This window comes from Propithecus coquereli, unplaced genomic scaffold, assembly GCF_000956105.1.
Source record: "Propithecus coquereli isolate 6110/MARCELLA unplaced genomic scaffold, Pcoq_1.0 Scaffold111, whole genome shotgun sequence".
Classification (NCBI taxonomy): domain Eukaryota; kingdom Metazoa; phylum Chordata; class Mammalia; order Primates; family Indriidae; genus Propithecus; species Propithecus coquereli.
In genome coordinates this window covers 5,689,245-5,704,695 of record NW_012135081.1, presented here as the reverse complement: position 1 = coordinate 5,704,695, position 15,451 = coordinate 5,689,245, and positions in this window count along the sequence as shown.

The following is a 15,451-nucleotide window of genomic DNA, read 5'->3' as shown; positions in this document are numbered from 1 at the left end:
GGTGGGGGGGGGGAACCAAGGGCAACACACGTAACCTAAACATATGTACACCCATAATTTGCTGAAATAAAAAAATAAATTAATTAATTAAAAAAAAATAATAAAGTAGCAGCTAGACTATTTCTTTAAAAACAAGATTCGGGCCTTCAAGATAGCTGACCTGATGTTTACCTGGAGAACATATGAAGTCATTGTTCCAGAGAGGAAGCTTGAGCCAGGTCCCACAGAGCCCTCAAGTCCTAAGTAGTTACAACGAGGCACCTTATGAAGAGCCCATTCCCCATCATACTGCGACCTGCCCAGGGGCCCAAGAGGCCCTGTGTCTTCGCACCCCTAAAGCCTCATTGAAATTCTTCACTCACAGCTGCTGCCGAGGTTGATTGCTGCCTACCAGGGCTAAAGCATGAGCCATTAGCAATGACCCTGTGGCCCCTAACATTTTCACATGCTCCAAGAACAAACATTCTGTCCTGCAGCCACTGCTGCTGTGGGCACTTCCCAGGGGCCAAAATGTGAGGAAAGCACATATATTCCAGCTGCCTGCATATACCTGATGCCACTGAAAGCAACCCCACACTCCCCAGGAGAGAGCTGCAACATGGTGGCTGCCACCCCCACTTGAGCATTCTGCCAGGGGCCTGGAGATCACCCTGCCCCTGCCTACCGCAGCAAGTCCCTATACTCACTACTTGGAGACCTGAACCCTTTATTAAATACATAGTTTGTGAATATTTTCTCCTATTCTGGAGGTTGTCTATTTATTCTGTTGATTATTTCCTTTGCTGTGCAGGAGCTTTTTAATTTAATTAAATCCTATTCATTTATTTTTGTTGTTGCTGTATTTGCCTTTGGGGTATGAGTCATAAATTCTTTGCCCGGGTCAGTGCCTAGAAGAATTTTTCCTACGTTTTTTACTAGAATTTTTATGGTTTTATGCCTTACATTTAAGTCTTTTATCTATTTTGAATTAATTTTGTATATGGTGAGAGAAATTGGGGCCCTGAATCATTCTTCCACATGTGGCTATTCAATTTTCCTAGCATCATTATTGAATAGGTGGTCCTTTCCCCAGTGTACGTTTTTGTCTGCTTTGCCAAAAATCAGTTGGTCATAGCTACACGGTTTTGTTTCTGGGTTGCTATTCTGTTTCAATTGGTCTATGTCTCTACCTCTACCTTTATACCAGTACCATGCTGTTTTGGTTACTATAGGCTGGTAGTATAATTTGAAGTCAGGTAATGTGATGCCTCCAGATCCTTCAGATTTTTATTTATTTTTTTTGAGACAGAGTCTGCCTCTGTTGCCTGCGCTAGAGTACAGTGGCGTCAGCCTAGCTGACAGCAACCTCAAACTCCTGGGCTCAAGCAATCCTTCTGCTTCAGCCTCCCGAGTAGCTGCAACTACAGGCATGCACCACCATGCCTGGCTAATTTTTTCTGTATATTTTTAGTTGTCCAGCTAATTTCTTTCTATTTTTAGTAGAGACGGGGTCTCGCTCTTGCTCAGGCTGGTCTCGAACGCCTGAGCTCAAACGATACGCCCGCCTCGGCCTCCCAGAGTGCTGGGATTACAGGCGTGAACCACCATGTCCGGCCTTTTATTTTTTTATTTTATTTTATTTTTTACTTAAGATTGCTTTGGCTATTTATTGGTTCCATATGGAGCTTAGAATTATTTTTCCTAGATCTGTGAAATATAACATTGGTATTTTGATGGGGATTGCCTTGAATCTGTAAATAATTTTCGGCAATGTGGACCTTTTAACAATGTTGATTCTACTGATCCATGAGTATGGGATGTTTTTCCATTTGTTTGTGTTATCTATAATTTCTTTCATCAGTATTTTGTAGTTCACTTTGTAGAGCTCCTTAGCTCCTTGATTAAGAATATTCCAGGTATTTTAGAATATTCCTAGGTTTTTTTTTTTTTGGAGATTTTTTTTTTTTTTTTTTTTTTTGAGACAATGTCTTGCTCCGTTGTCTAGGCTGTAGTGCAGTGGCCTCATCATAGTTCATTGCAACCTCGAACTCCTGTGCTCAACCAATCTTCCTGCCTCAGCCTTCCAAGTTGCTGGGACTACAGGTGTGTGCTACCATGCCCAGCTGATTTTTCTATTTTTTGTAGATATGGAGTCTTTGTCTTGCTCAGGCTAGTCCTAAACTCCTGGCCTCAAGTAATCCTCCTGCGTCATCCTCCCAAAGTACTAGGATTGCAGGTGTGAGCCACCATTTAGGCCTTCTTTGCAGCTACTGTAAATGTTATTGATTCCTTAACTTGACTCTCAGCTTAACTGTTATAGTATATAGAATTACTACTTATTTGTGTACATTGATTTTGTAGCCTGAGACTTTGCTGAATTTGTTTATCAGTTCTAGGATTTTTGGTGGAGTTTTTTGAGGTTTCTAGATGCAAGATAATATCATCAGCAAGCAAATAGTTTGACCTCCTCTTTCTTGATTCAGATACCTTCTATTTCTTTCTCTTACCTGATTTCTCTGGTTAGGATTTCTAGTACTATGTTGAAAAGAAATGGTGACAGTAGGCACCCTTGTATTGTTCCAGTTCTTAAGGGTAATGCTTTCAACTTTACCTCATTTAGTAAGATGTTGGTTGTGAGTTTGTCATATATACCTTTTATAATTTTGAGTATGTTTCTTCTATGCTTAGTTTGTTTAGGGTTTTTATCATGAAAGTCCATTAGAAACTAGGCCATCAAGTAGCCACTGAGAGTATGTGTCATAAACCCCTTCCAGAGAGAAAGTGAGAGCTATTAGGTCTGGTGGGGGGGGTTAACAGGTGGCAAGGAGGTGGCTAGGGGCAGAGAGCAAGAACCAAATTGTAGATAGGAACCAAATTGTGGCTAGGAACTGTTCCCTGGTGGGAACATACATGGTAAAAAGTTCTAGTAACCTTTAACTGGCTTAGAGCTCATTATCACCTAATTGGCATTACATGGGTGGAGGTTTGTGGAAAATTCCAGAAAAAACTCATGCACAGAAAAAGAAAATTGTTATGTAACCTACCCTGTTATGTAACTTGTCATGTGATCTGTTATATAACACCAACCTCTCAATCTCCCCCCACCCCAAAGGTGGGAAACAGCAACCAATCCTGCCTGGGGCAAGGCAGGACCAACTAGTGAGCTTTCTTCACTCCTGGAGACTGACCCATTCCACTCTCTCTGGAACGTATTTTCCTTTTGTGTAGCTTCCTTTACTTTCATTCTTCCTTTTATGTGATAAACTGTTTGTATTAAGTTGCTCTGTGTTCGTGATCCCTCCATCATTGGCTCAACTCAGTACCAGTACTCATTCTTAACACTGGTAACTCAGGGACCAGGGAATAATCACACAAATGAATTTAACAGGAGCTGCATATTCTTTCCTCTTTTCTGCACTGCTTCAAGGGAATGTAACCCCTAAAAATGTTTGAACACCCATTTTTAACCACATTTTTTTTCCAGTGATCAAAGGAGATTCATGTATGCATAGTCCCTCCTGTTTCCAGAACTGCTAGTTTTTGGATGAAGTCCTTTGAGAGGTAGCTTTAAAATTTGGTGCTCTTGGTATGTGTCTTAATCTCCTTCTTGGGACAACAGAAAGTTTCATCTTTTTAAGCTCTTTCTCTGAATTGTTTCATGGGAATGAAGTCCCTGGAGATGTTTGCATTTCAGTTTAAATATGCCCCTTTTTCATGCAGTCTAGAGAGGCATGTGTTTGCCAATCCCTTCTGCTCCTATAACTAGGAGATTTAGAATGCAATCCCTTAGGTGGATGCTGTAAAAGTTGGGGGCCTCAGTGAGAGTGCAAATTTCTCCCAGGCTGGTGATGGATTCATAATTGACTGTTTTAATAATTAAACTCCCCCAACCCAAGTTAGTTGGAAGTCAGACCACCAGGTAGCCACTGGGTATGTGTTTGTAAACCCTTTTGGAGAGAATAACAGAGAGTTATGTTTTTTTAAGCCTCTTCTCTACACTGCTCCCAGGGGGATGGAGTTCTGAAAGTGCTTGTGCATCCATATAAAACTGCTGCTTTTTTTTCCTTATGGTCTAGAGAGATGAGAGTGTGTGTGTGATCCCCTTTGCCCCCACAGTTGGTGAACTAAAAGTCAAGCCATGGGGAAAATCAGGATTAGGGCCCTATACTGAAGTCAAGACCCTCCTCTCCAGGTACAGAAACTGAGTGCTGGGGATTTCTTTTCCAACTTTACAATATAGTGCCTGAGGTGACATCTATGCCTAAATGTGCTTTAGCTTTTCCTACTTTTTGAAAGTAGATGTTTTTCCCTGTTACCTACTGGACAGGGTCTCTCAACTGGTCTTGGACTTTCAGAGAGAACTGATTTATGGATAGATATTTATTTGGTGTGTCCAGGGGGAAGGTAGCATCAGGAGCTACCTATTCCAGTGTTCCTGATATCACTACACCTTTAATTTTTACAAAAGTTTAATGAAGCATAAAATTTATATTTCCACATTATAGATGAAGACATGGACATAAAGAAACTTTTCTTATTTCCCAAAATCACAGTTATTAAGTTGAGAATTAAGGTAAATATTTAAGCATTCTGACTCCAAAGAACATTCTTTTAAGTGCTAAATTATATTGACTCTAATGTGATAACATTATAAAAAATTTCCAAAATCATCAAATCCTGATTCCTTTTCATTTAATAGTTATTGTATCAACTTATCTTTCTCTTCTCATATTTAGTGTATAGTAGTAAGAGATTTCAACACTTTGCTTGGAAATTTCTTCAGCGAAATATACACGTCCAACATTTACAAAATTTCCTTTCCACACAACTGCAGGATACAATTCTGCTAAACTTTCTGCGACTATATAGCAAGAATTCCTTTTCCTTCAGGTTCCAATAACACACCCTTCATTTACTTCTGAGCCCTCATCAGCAGGGCCTTTAACTTCCATATCTCTGCTAACAATCTGTTTATGGCAATATAGGTATTCTCACAATGTTTCTTAACACAATTTTTATCATTTATTGTACTGAAATTTATCTAGAAGAGAGAACAGAGGACAATAAAAGGAAAGGAAAAATATTATATTAATACAGATTGGTATTATGTGAGATACCCTGACTTTAGATCCCAACTCTACTTCTTTGTACCTATAATAACTTGGGAAATTTTTTAATGACTCTGTATTTGTTTCTTGGTCTCTATAATGGGGATAACAATAACAACTCTTTCAGAGAGTTGTTATAAAACTTAAATGAGGTTTTATATATATTATATATATAAATACATATATATTTAAATATATATATTTCTATTTGAATTGTCAAACATGTATCTAACAAATGGTAAGCACTAAAATATTAGCTGTTATTATTAAATTATTAAAACTATTGAAATATTAGTTATATTATTAATACTATTATTATTATAAAGATGAGCTGAATACTTTACAAGTGATGGGCAAATTTAAACTCTAACAAAAAAATACTTTGTAATAATAGTACAATAAATCTTTATCTCAAATCAAACATTGCAAAGCACAAGGTGTTAATATTATAAACATGTTTATTTGAAATTGTTCTGAAACCACCCTTTTCCATAAAGGGGTGCAAGACAAGAACTGTGGTAAAGGCCTAAACTTTGCAAAGACACAGGCATAGCTGTCTCCTAGTTTGCTTTCCTATAATTGTTAATCAGGAGTCACATACCTGATGGTCATAAAGATTATTAACTTTCTTTGTAGATAGCATCACCTTTTGAAACCTAAAGGTAGTTTCTGAGATATCTTCCAGGTCCCACATTCCAGTGGATTGGCTGACCAACCCAGACCAGCAGCCCATCCCAAGAAACTGACTCAACTGGAATTGTGATCCCAACCCAGGAACAAATTCAACACAGTTTGCCCCGATTGCCTACTCCTTTGCCCACCAAACAGTCTTTAAAAACCTTGTCTCCCAAATTCTCAGGGAGGTGGATTTGAGGAATTCCTCCCATCTCCTCTCTTAGTGCTCAGTGGAATTAAATCCCTGCTATAACACCTGCTGTCTCAGTGTATTGGCTTCCTCTTGGGCAGCAGGCAATGAACCTGGTTGGGCGGTAACAATTCTACCATAAAACACTCATAGATTTTTTAAATTAAAATTTTAATTAAAAATTAAAATTAAGGTTATAATATTTTATTTCCAAAATGTAGGAACGAAAAGCTTTATGTTAGATGGCTCCTTCACATCAGCTGTTAAATAGGCTCATGGTTCTTCCATCTTAAAAACATAGTGAATCACAATAATGAATAATCTTGTCTTGTCCTTTCTTTTTCTCTTGCTATCACCCTGCCTTTTTCCTGCCTTTAATGGTCAGCTATCTCCCACATGTTGTTTCTATTGGTTTTATTCATTTTTTATAAATTCAATTTACTCAAAAATAACTTAAATCTGGTTTGTGCTCTTCTCTCTCTTTAATTTTTTTTCTGAAGTCATCAATGGCTAATGTGGAGCTAAAAATCAACAGATAATTAGAAGTTTTTCTTTTCACCACTTCTCAGAAATGTTTGGCACAGTTGTTCACCCCCTTCTTAAGTATTCTCTTTTCTTGCCTTAAAAAATACTACACTGCCAAGATGCACCCTTTCATCTCAAGTCTTTTTGTTTCAGACAAATTCTCCTAGAATAGAGAAGGATGTGAGATTTCTTCATGAGATCTGGGGTTCACATTTTGTTCATTTTGTTGTTATTGCTGGCAGTGCTCAACCTCATCTGGCTATTGTCTCACCAAACATTGTTGTAACTTACCCAGTTACTCAGGCTAAAAGCAGATCTGAGGCAGCATGAGAGAGGACTTTTGACTCTTCTCTCTTAAACACCTCACGTCCAAACATATATCCATGTTTTTTTTTTTATTTCAGCATATTATGGGGGTCCATGTTATTTTTTAATATCATCCTCTGATTTCAGAACCAGATTGAGAAATAGACACAATGCAGAGTCCAGGTGGGGATTAAAGTAGAGAAACGTTAATCACTTTTGTTGTTTTGTAGGTATTTTACCATTAAAAAAAATCAAAAAAATATAGCTATGTACTTAGCCTAAACCTAAACCTAAACCTTTGTGGGGAGGTTTTGCAAAATATCACTGATGTGATCACATGGTGTGATCTTTTGCTGCAATGTTTCAGGGATGCTATGCCATCAAACAGGATGCATGTCTTTCTTCATTCCATTCTCAGTGTGGTAAATTCATTGCAGCAGTGCCACCATGCTGACTGGAGAGCACTGTCCCCCCAAATACAAAGCTTTACTTCTCTGAGGCAGCATGAGAAGTTAAAAAAGTAATTTTTTTTTTTTTTTTTTGAGACGGAGTCTCACTCTGTTGCCCTGGCTAGAATGAGTGCCGTGGCGTCAGCCTAGCTCACAGCAACCTCAAACTCCTTCACTCAAGCAATCCTTCTGCCTCAGCCTCCTGAGTAGCTGGGACTACAGGCATGCACCATCATGCTTGGCTAATTTTTTCTCTATATTTTTAGTTGTCCAGATAATTTCTTTCTATTTTTTTTAGTAGAGATGGGGTCTCGCTCTTGCTCAGGCTGGTCTTGAACTCCAGAGCTCAAACAATCCACCCACCTTGGCCTCCCAGAATGCTAGGATTACAGGCGTGAGCCACCGCGCCCGGCCTAAAAAAGTAATTTTTACAGTAAGTATTTTATTAGAAGAGAGAGATACTGTCTAAAACTCCCATCTTTTGGTTTGGCAAGAGAATTGTGGAAGAAGGAAAAAGCAGCTCTAACACAATAGCTTCGAAACTGATCCGTCAATCACCACTTTTACTCCCTTTTCTCCCTTTCCCAGTGAAATTGCCATATTGACCCAATAGGGGAAAGAAAATGTGTTCCGACTGAAGCAATGAGGATCATTGAGAATGAACAAGTTTTTCATTTCTTGAGGACAGAACAAGGAAAATAAACATTTTAAAAAATTTCTTTCATAAATTATTTTAATTAATTCCATTGGAAATTTGGAATTGTCCTCACCATGTCTGTTTTTCAATGCTTCCAACACTGAATCATAAATGGTGAATAAAGTGAATGCTATCTATGGGGTTTATGGAGCCAACTATGAGCCCTGCATTGTGCCTACCGACATCACAATGATCTGAGTTGTCCCTACCCATTTGAGAAGCTTAAGAAGCATTACTATGGCAAACATCCATAAAGTTTAATAATTATTCCAATTTCATAATGGGTACCAACTAGAAACTTTTAGCTTTATTCATTGAAACTTAAGTGTTGTAACTGACAACAATATATTATCTCTGGAAATAAATTCAAAAAATTAAAACCAAATTGCACATTGAACATTCATTTTTCTTGTTTGTAAACATATCCTCTTGACACAAATCTGATTAAGCTGTGCAGTGGAGGAAATCCCTACGGTCTCTGGTAAGAATAAAAACACTGCCTATTCTATCACCATGTTATAACTTGGAATCATAGGAAGTCTAGGAACCCAAGAAGGAAAAGAGTTTGCCTTTCCAGGTATGTTCTCCTATGCATGATTTCCTATAAAATTACATTGAGGTTATGGAAAGGAGATTCTGTTCGCTTTGATTCCCTTGTATCTTAGCTTCCTAATCATTGGCTTATTCTGTTCAAATCAAAGTAAGTAAAAATATGTATATAAATGTATAGGTAAATGGTTGGAAATGTACTCCCTTTTATATCCTTAAGTGTAGCTTTAAGGAGGATTATAGAATTTAGAAGACCAAAATATAGCACCTTTATATTTTACTCTATAGACTTAGGTTTTATGTGAATTTTTTACAATTATAATTTTTTCATATAATACTTACATAACAGCTTGTGGATGTAATTAGAATGGTGATAAGACAAAAGCAAAAAATCTCAATATATGTTTTTTAAAAAGCATGGTTTTCTCTAAATGTCTGTGAATATAGCTTAAGATCCACAACTCGAAATTAGGAAGGAAAATGTATCCAATTTAATTGATTATTTATTTAGAAAGATTTCACAGAAGAAATCCATGTGTCTAGGTTCCCATCTCAGATCACTGATTCTAGGAGAGCTCATTTGCTATAGTTTGATAGAGAGCTGTGTTAGGTAGCTGGATTCCAAGGTATTACCTTCCTTCTTTGTTGTCTTCACAGATGTATAGCGCTGAGCCCATGATGGGTGGAAACCGGTCCCTCTGCACCAAATTTACATTTGTGGCTTTCTCCTCTCTAGCAGAATTGCAACTGGTACTTTTCATTGTGTTCTTAATCATCTACTTATTTACTGTGGGAGGAAACTTCATCATCATCTACCTGATCTGGGTCGTCCCTTCCCTGCACACTCCCATGTATTTCTTCCTAGTGAACCTCTCCTTTTTGGAGATATGCTACATCACCAGCGTGGTGCCTCAGATGCTGGTGCACATGCTGGTCGAGACCAAGACCATAAGCGTGGCAGGCTGTGCAGCCCAGATGTACGTATTTACCATCTTGGGACTGACAGAATGCTGCCTGCTAGCAGCCATGGCCTATGACCGCTTTGTAGCTATTTGTTGTCCACTTCATTACACTCTCCTGATGAGCCCCCGTGTGTGCCTGAAATTGGCTGCAGCATCTTGGGTCACCGGGGTGGTGGTAGAGTCAGCCCAGACCACCTGGATCTTCACTCTGCCCTTCTGTGGCACAGGAAAGGTTCAACACTTTTTTTGTGATATTATGCCTGTAGTGAAACTGGCTTGTGTGGATACTTCCCAAAATGAGATTGTGTTGTTTGCTGTTTCTGTGATCTTCATTATGAGTCCCTGTTTCCTCATTCTGTGCTCCTACATGCGCATTCTTGTGACGATCTTGAGAATCCCTTTGGCAGCCGGCAGACGCAAAGCCTTCTCCACTTGTTCTTCTCATATCCTGGTTGTTTCTCTGTTCTATGGCACCGCCTTGTTCACTTATCTGCAACCTAAGACTGCACACACTCCAGAAACAGACAAAGCAATGGCACTCATGTACACAGTGGTCACGCCTGCCCTGAATCCTGTTATCTATACCTTGAGGAACAAAGAAGTGAAGGAAGCTTTGCAAAGAATAACACAAAGGAATCCTCTTAGACAAATGTCCTAATCCAGCCATAATAGCTGAAAGTTATGCTACTGTACAGAGCGGTTAACCAAGATTATATCATTCCTCTATCAGTATATATTGTCATTAAACCACTTATAGCCGACAACCAGAAAACACTTAGATTTACACTACATTTTTCCATACTTGTAAGCAAAAGGGCACTATACAATAAGATCATTCAATGGTGTCATCATTCATTTATTCAACAATATTTACTAAGCATCTCCTATGCTGTGCCCACCATTTTTTCCTTCTTCAGTAGTAACAGGAATAACGTCAGTATGATTCATACCATTTTCCTGAGGAAAATGAAATATTCTTCTTGAGAAAAAATGAATAGGAAATAGTACATTTTTAGTATAAGATACAAGCTGTTAGAATTTAAGTTCTTAAGTAGACTATGCTCCTTTAATTATTCTGCTTTTTATACATCTTAAATAGTCAACTGTTAACAAATAATGATGAGGGATGTACACTATGAGACAACTTTAAATATTTCACTTGTAAATCCAGTGAGGGATCTTGGTTCTTTATTCAAAACTAGATTCTTCCCTTGCTCTTATCCATCTGTTTTTTCTTTGTCTGTTTTTTATATGAATAAAGTTTTAGAGAAACTTCTCCCTCTGTGACATGCAATCTTATTACACCCATTGTAAACCCTGTTTAAACGTATCAGTTTGAATATTATTTCCTTTTAGCACTGTCCATATCTTCTAGCTAATTAACTATATAATGTTGACTCTTTAAATAATAAAGAACAAGACTGCCGTAAGAGACTAAAATAAATAACTTTTAAACAATTGTTGGTTTCTTAAGGCAACCTTATAGAAGAGAGGTGACAAAAATTAAATGTTGAGTGACATTTTGCCAATATGAAAGTTAACCTTTGATTTCATGTTAGTGTTGATATCCTAGAATCAAACTCTAAGACAAGTGCAATTCATTTATTTGAAAGGGGCTCAGAAGCAGGGAAACGATACAGACAAAAGAAGATAGCCAAAAAGTGGTCCATTATTACGTTGAGTTCCATAAATGGCCACTAAAATTAATCTTTTGAGGGAAATAGTGCAAAACGCAATCCTAAAACTTATTGTTCTGTACTTCTAGAGAAATATTCTCAAAGGTTTATGTCAGAGAGTGTTAACCCGGACACTTCTCCTCTGCTCCTGACTCTTGCAGACTTCTGGAAATGCCCTCAGGTACAGTGTTTCAGATGTTTGGCAGCTGGAAAGCAACTGGCATTAAACCTTGAAATGATACGAAAGGTTGGAGGGGTAAAGGAGAGAACACTGTCAGTAAAGCCACAAGTTTACGCAAAGGAGTATTTGTTGTACTTGTAGTTGTAATATTAAAAGAGGATGAAGTATACATATATATGATAAAGAATTGGTTTAAATCCAGGATAAGGATTTATATCTCAATGATTATTTTTCTGTCTTTCATTTTCTAACTCTGGAAAGTGGAAAGTTGATTCCCAAAGGCCAGAATTAGATCTGTAGATCACAGACACATTTTACAAGTGAAAAACATGTCATGTTATATCAATTCCTTCCTGTCATAGCTTGCCTTTTTCTTGAACCAATGATTTATTTTTTAGATGTCTAAAACTATTTTCTTTCTTAGAGTGGCTTTCACAAATAAAAATTTGACATTTTAAAATTAATCAGTGAATGGAAGACTTTAGGTGTAAGTTCCAAGAATATATTCACAAAGAATGCATTTCAATGTGATTATTTTTCAAAATTATGAGTGTAACACTCCTCGTGGCCCATTACTTAAACAAAATATAATTAGTCAATTTCACTTAGTGCTATGAGAGAAAAAGGAAATATGCAATCAGCTTTTTAAGTATTTGTTCAAAAGATAATTATAAAAATTATAAATATTTTTATGTTTTACACAAGGTAGTATGATACCACTTGATCCATTTTTAAAATTAAACACCTTGATTGTCTTAAAAATAAATATATATATATATATATAAATTTTTTGCACACTGAAAAATATTTTCAGTCCCCTTTTTGTTTGTTTTTTACTGCTGCTGTTGTTTCGGCCATGTGGTTTCACTGGCTAGGAGGACTTGGATAACTCCTTTAAATCTTTTTCCTTAAAAAACATTCCCTTTATATTAAACATAAATAAGATTTTAAGATTTTGTCTGTGGAATTCTGTTCAAAATATGTTTCATATTTTAATATGTTTTAACATGATCCAGTAACAGAAGAGCCAATTATTTTCTTTTTGGTAATGCTTATACATTGTCATGATCAAATGTTTCAAGCATTATTTAAAATGTCCTGACACTGCATAGTCACACAATAACAGTTAGTTGTTATTAATAACTTTATTACTATTGATACACTTTTATAAAATCCAGTGTATTTTAAATTATTTTGAAACATTCATCTGCACTCAGAAATTGATTTTTTTGCAAGAAAGTTAATTGTATTTTTAGCAATTGTAGGTCTACTTACAGACATAGTCTAGTGTTCTACATGCCCTGACTTTACATTCTGAAGTAAAATCAATTAATTAAAATATTATTGAGAAGTAAGTTAAGTTCTGTGGATATAAATATAAAATATACATAGTTTTGGTTCTCAAGTCCTGAGAAATAGTTTGTTGTTGTTGTTTTAATGGTTATTTAATTATACTATTCTCTAGTGGGAAATATCCAGTATTCTTATTATCAGTGTTCAAGAATAGCCAAAAGTAAAATACCTCAAGTGGGCAGAAAGTGAAGAAACTAAATTTGATAACCAAAAATTGACTCCACATTCCAGGATGTGATCAAACTTATACCCGTACCATCATTCATTGATACTCTTGGTTATCTTGTAGTCAATATTAGGGGTAAAAATTACATAATTTTGTGCATGTATCTTATACACACACACACATACACACACACACACACACAAACATAAATATTTGCTAGGCCTATAAAAATATAACACTGTTATTTGAGTTTTTTTCAATTTATCTGATTTTTAAATTGCAGTAATTTTTTCCCAATATTCCAATATTCTTCTGAATCGAATGTACAATATATTACTTTGTAAAAATTATCATTTCAATCAAATTATCATTCAGGTCCTAAGTTTCAGGATAGTGAGAATAACAACCTGGAATATTTATCAACAGAATTACAGCTGGAAAAAATATACCTCAGCTTCTGAACATCACTAGAAGTAGAAGCTGAACAAATATATCATTTTCTGTGACTGAACAACATGAAAGTGTGCTCTCTCCTGTTGAGAAGTGAGTACTTGGGATCATATATGGGATTGCACTGTACCTTAGGTGAGGGAAACTTCAGAATAATGGGATAACTGCAGGCTCCATAGGCACTACCTGCATAATAGTAGAACCTCACCTTCTCCAAAGCTGTTTTTTAATTATCTCTAAAACACATAACAAATCCCTCACTCATGCATGTGTATGCTCATACACACACACAAGTCCAACAGCTGCCAGTCATTACTAAGTATCTGATCTGTAATATTATTTTACTTTCACTTTTAAATACATACTGCTCTGCAAAACCACTTAGAAAAGCTTTGCCATTGCTGTTTACTTACTAACCTATTATGAAATCCATGCTTGTGGCAGAAGTAATATTTCTGGATATCTCAAATTCCAACCCCCTGGGATTCCAGAATGGTGTTAAATTCCCAGAAACAGAAATGAAAGAAATCTATTTATCAAACTTGTGTCACGATTTGTTGCTTGGACTTCAAAGTAGTTCTTCCCCAAGTTAAAAGTTTAAAGAATAATTTCCACATGTGCCATGAGAGACAAATCAATACTGGCTGTTGGTTTAGAAGAATGTGGAGAGGTTCCTAAAAGCAACCTCAAAAAGTACCCTACTGTCAAATGTATGGAAGGAAAAAGATGTATGTAGATCTGGAATTTAAATAATAAAAAGTTATGGACACCAATGAGATGTTTTCCTAATATATCCCTACTTCTCTGAGTGTTGCCCAGTACTTAGCTCCCTCAGGTTACGACTTCTTCACATAACCATTTCCACAACCAAAATTGATTTTAAATACAAAAAAATTCCAGTAGTCAGTACTTCCACAAACCTCTAAAATGATAAAAGAGACTTAATATTACAATTCTTATTCCATGTTTTCTTAAGATGTTAAAGCATTTTTAAAATCATGTAATAAAGATGATATTGTATTCACTAGAACTATATAGCTTTAAGTATGTGGCAGGTGTAGAGTGGAGTTTTTCACTTGTTTGGCAATTTCACATGAGGATAAAGATTAAAGAAAGGAGTATTTTAAATTCTAAAAATGACTGCAAATGAGTGACTAATAATTGGGTTTACCAAAAAGGTAGAACATCACCCCAGCCACCTACATGTACCCACTTGTATATGAGGAAGACTAGGGAGGGTGTGAGGTAGTTAGAACTGTTGAACTTGTAGAATTGCCACATCCACAAGGAGAGGGGAAGGGAGTGATGTAAGTATGCCAAATTATGTTGGAGGTGCACCAAAGAGAATCATTTTGAAAAATCTGGATGCCTGTAAATGGTAAAACTAGACTGTAATTATCCAGCTAGATGCTTGCTGAGATATAGTACCTGTGACCAACTTAGGTATTTTCATCTTAGTGAAGCTTCAAATGACCAAATATTTGAGGCAGAGCTTGACTTGTATAAGCTGAAGTTTGGAAGGATCTGTCAACATGAAGTTTAGGGCCACTTCACATCCAATTATTACTATAAGTTTCAGGTTCATGGGAGAAATCTCTAAAAGCAAGATCTGAAAAGAATGAAGTAGAGAGTATTTGAAAAAAAATGTATCCAACTTAGATATAAATCTAACAAAAGGATCTGTATGAGGAAGACTACAAAGCTCTGATGAACAAAATCAAAGAACAATTAAGTAACACATGTACTCACCATCAAATTGGTATCAACTGATCAATACGTATGTGTCAAGGTGGGTAACAGACTTAAACCTATGGCACGAAACCTTAAGAATTCTAAATGAAGATGTTGGGAAGACCCTTTCAGACATCGGCCTACGTAAGGAATTCTTGAAGAAGATCCCCAAAGCAATCGCCGCAGCAACAAAAATAAATAAATGGGATCTAATCAAATTAAAAAGCTTCTGCACTGCCAAGGAAACTATCATTAGAGTGAATAGACAGCCCACAGAATGGGAAAAAATATTTGCTCTCTACACATCTGATAAAGGGCTGATAACCAGAATCTATCTAGAACTCAAAAAAATCAACAAGAAAAAATCAAACAACCCCATCAACAAATGGGCAAGCGAAATGAACAGAAACTTTTCAAAAGAAGACAGAATAATGGCCAGCAAACATATAAAAAA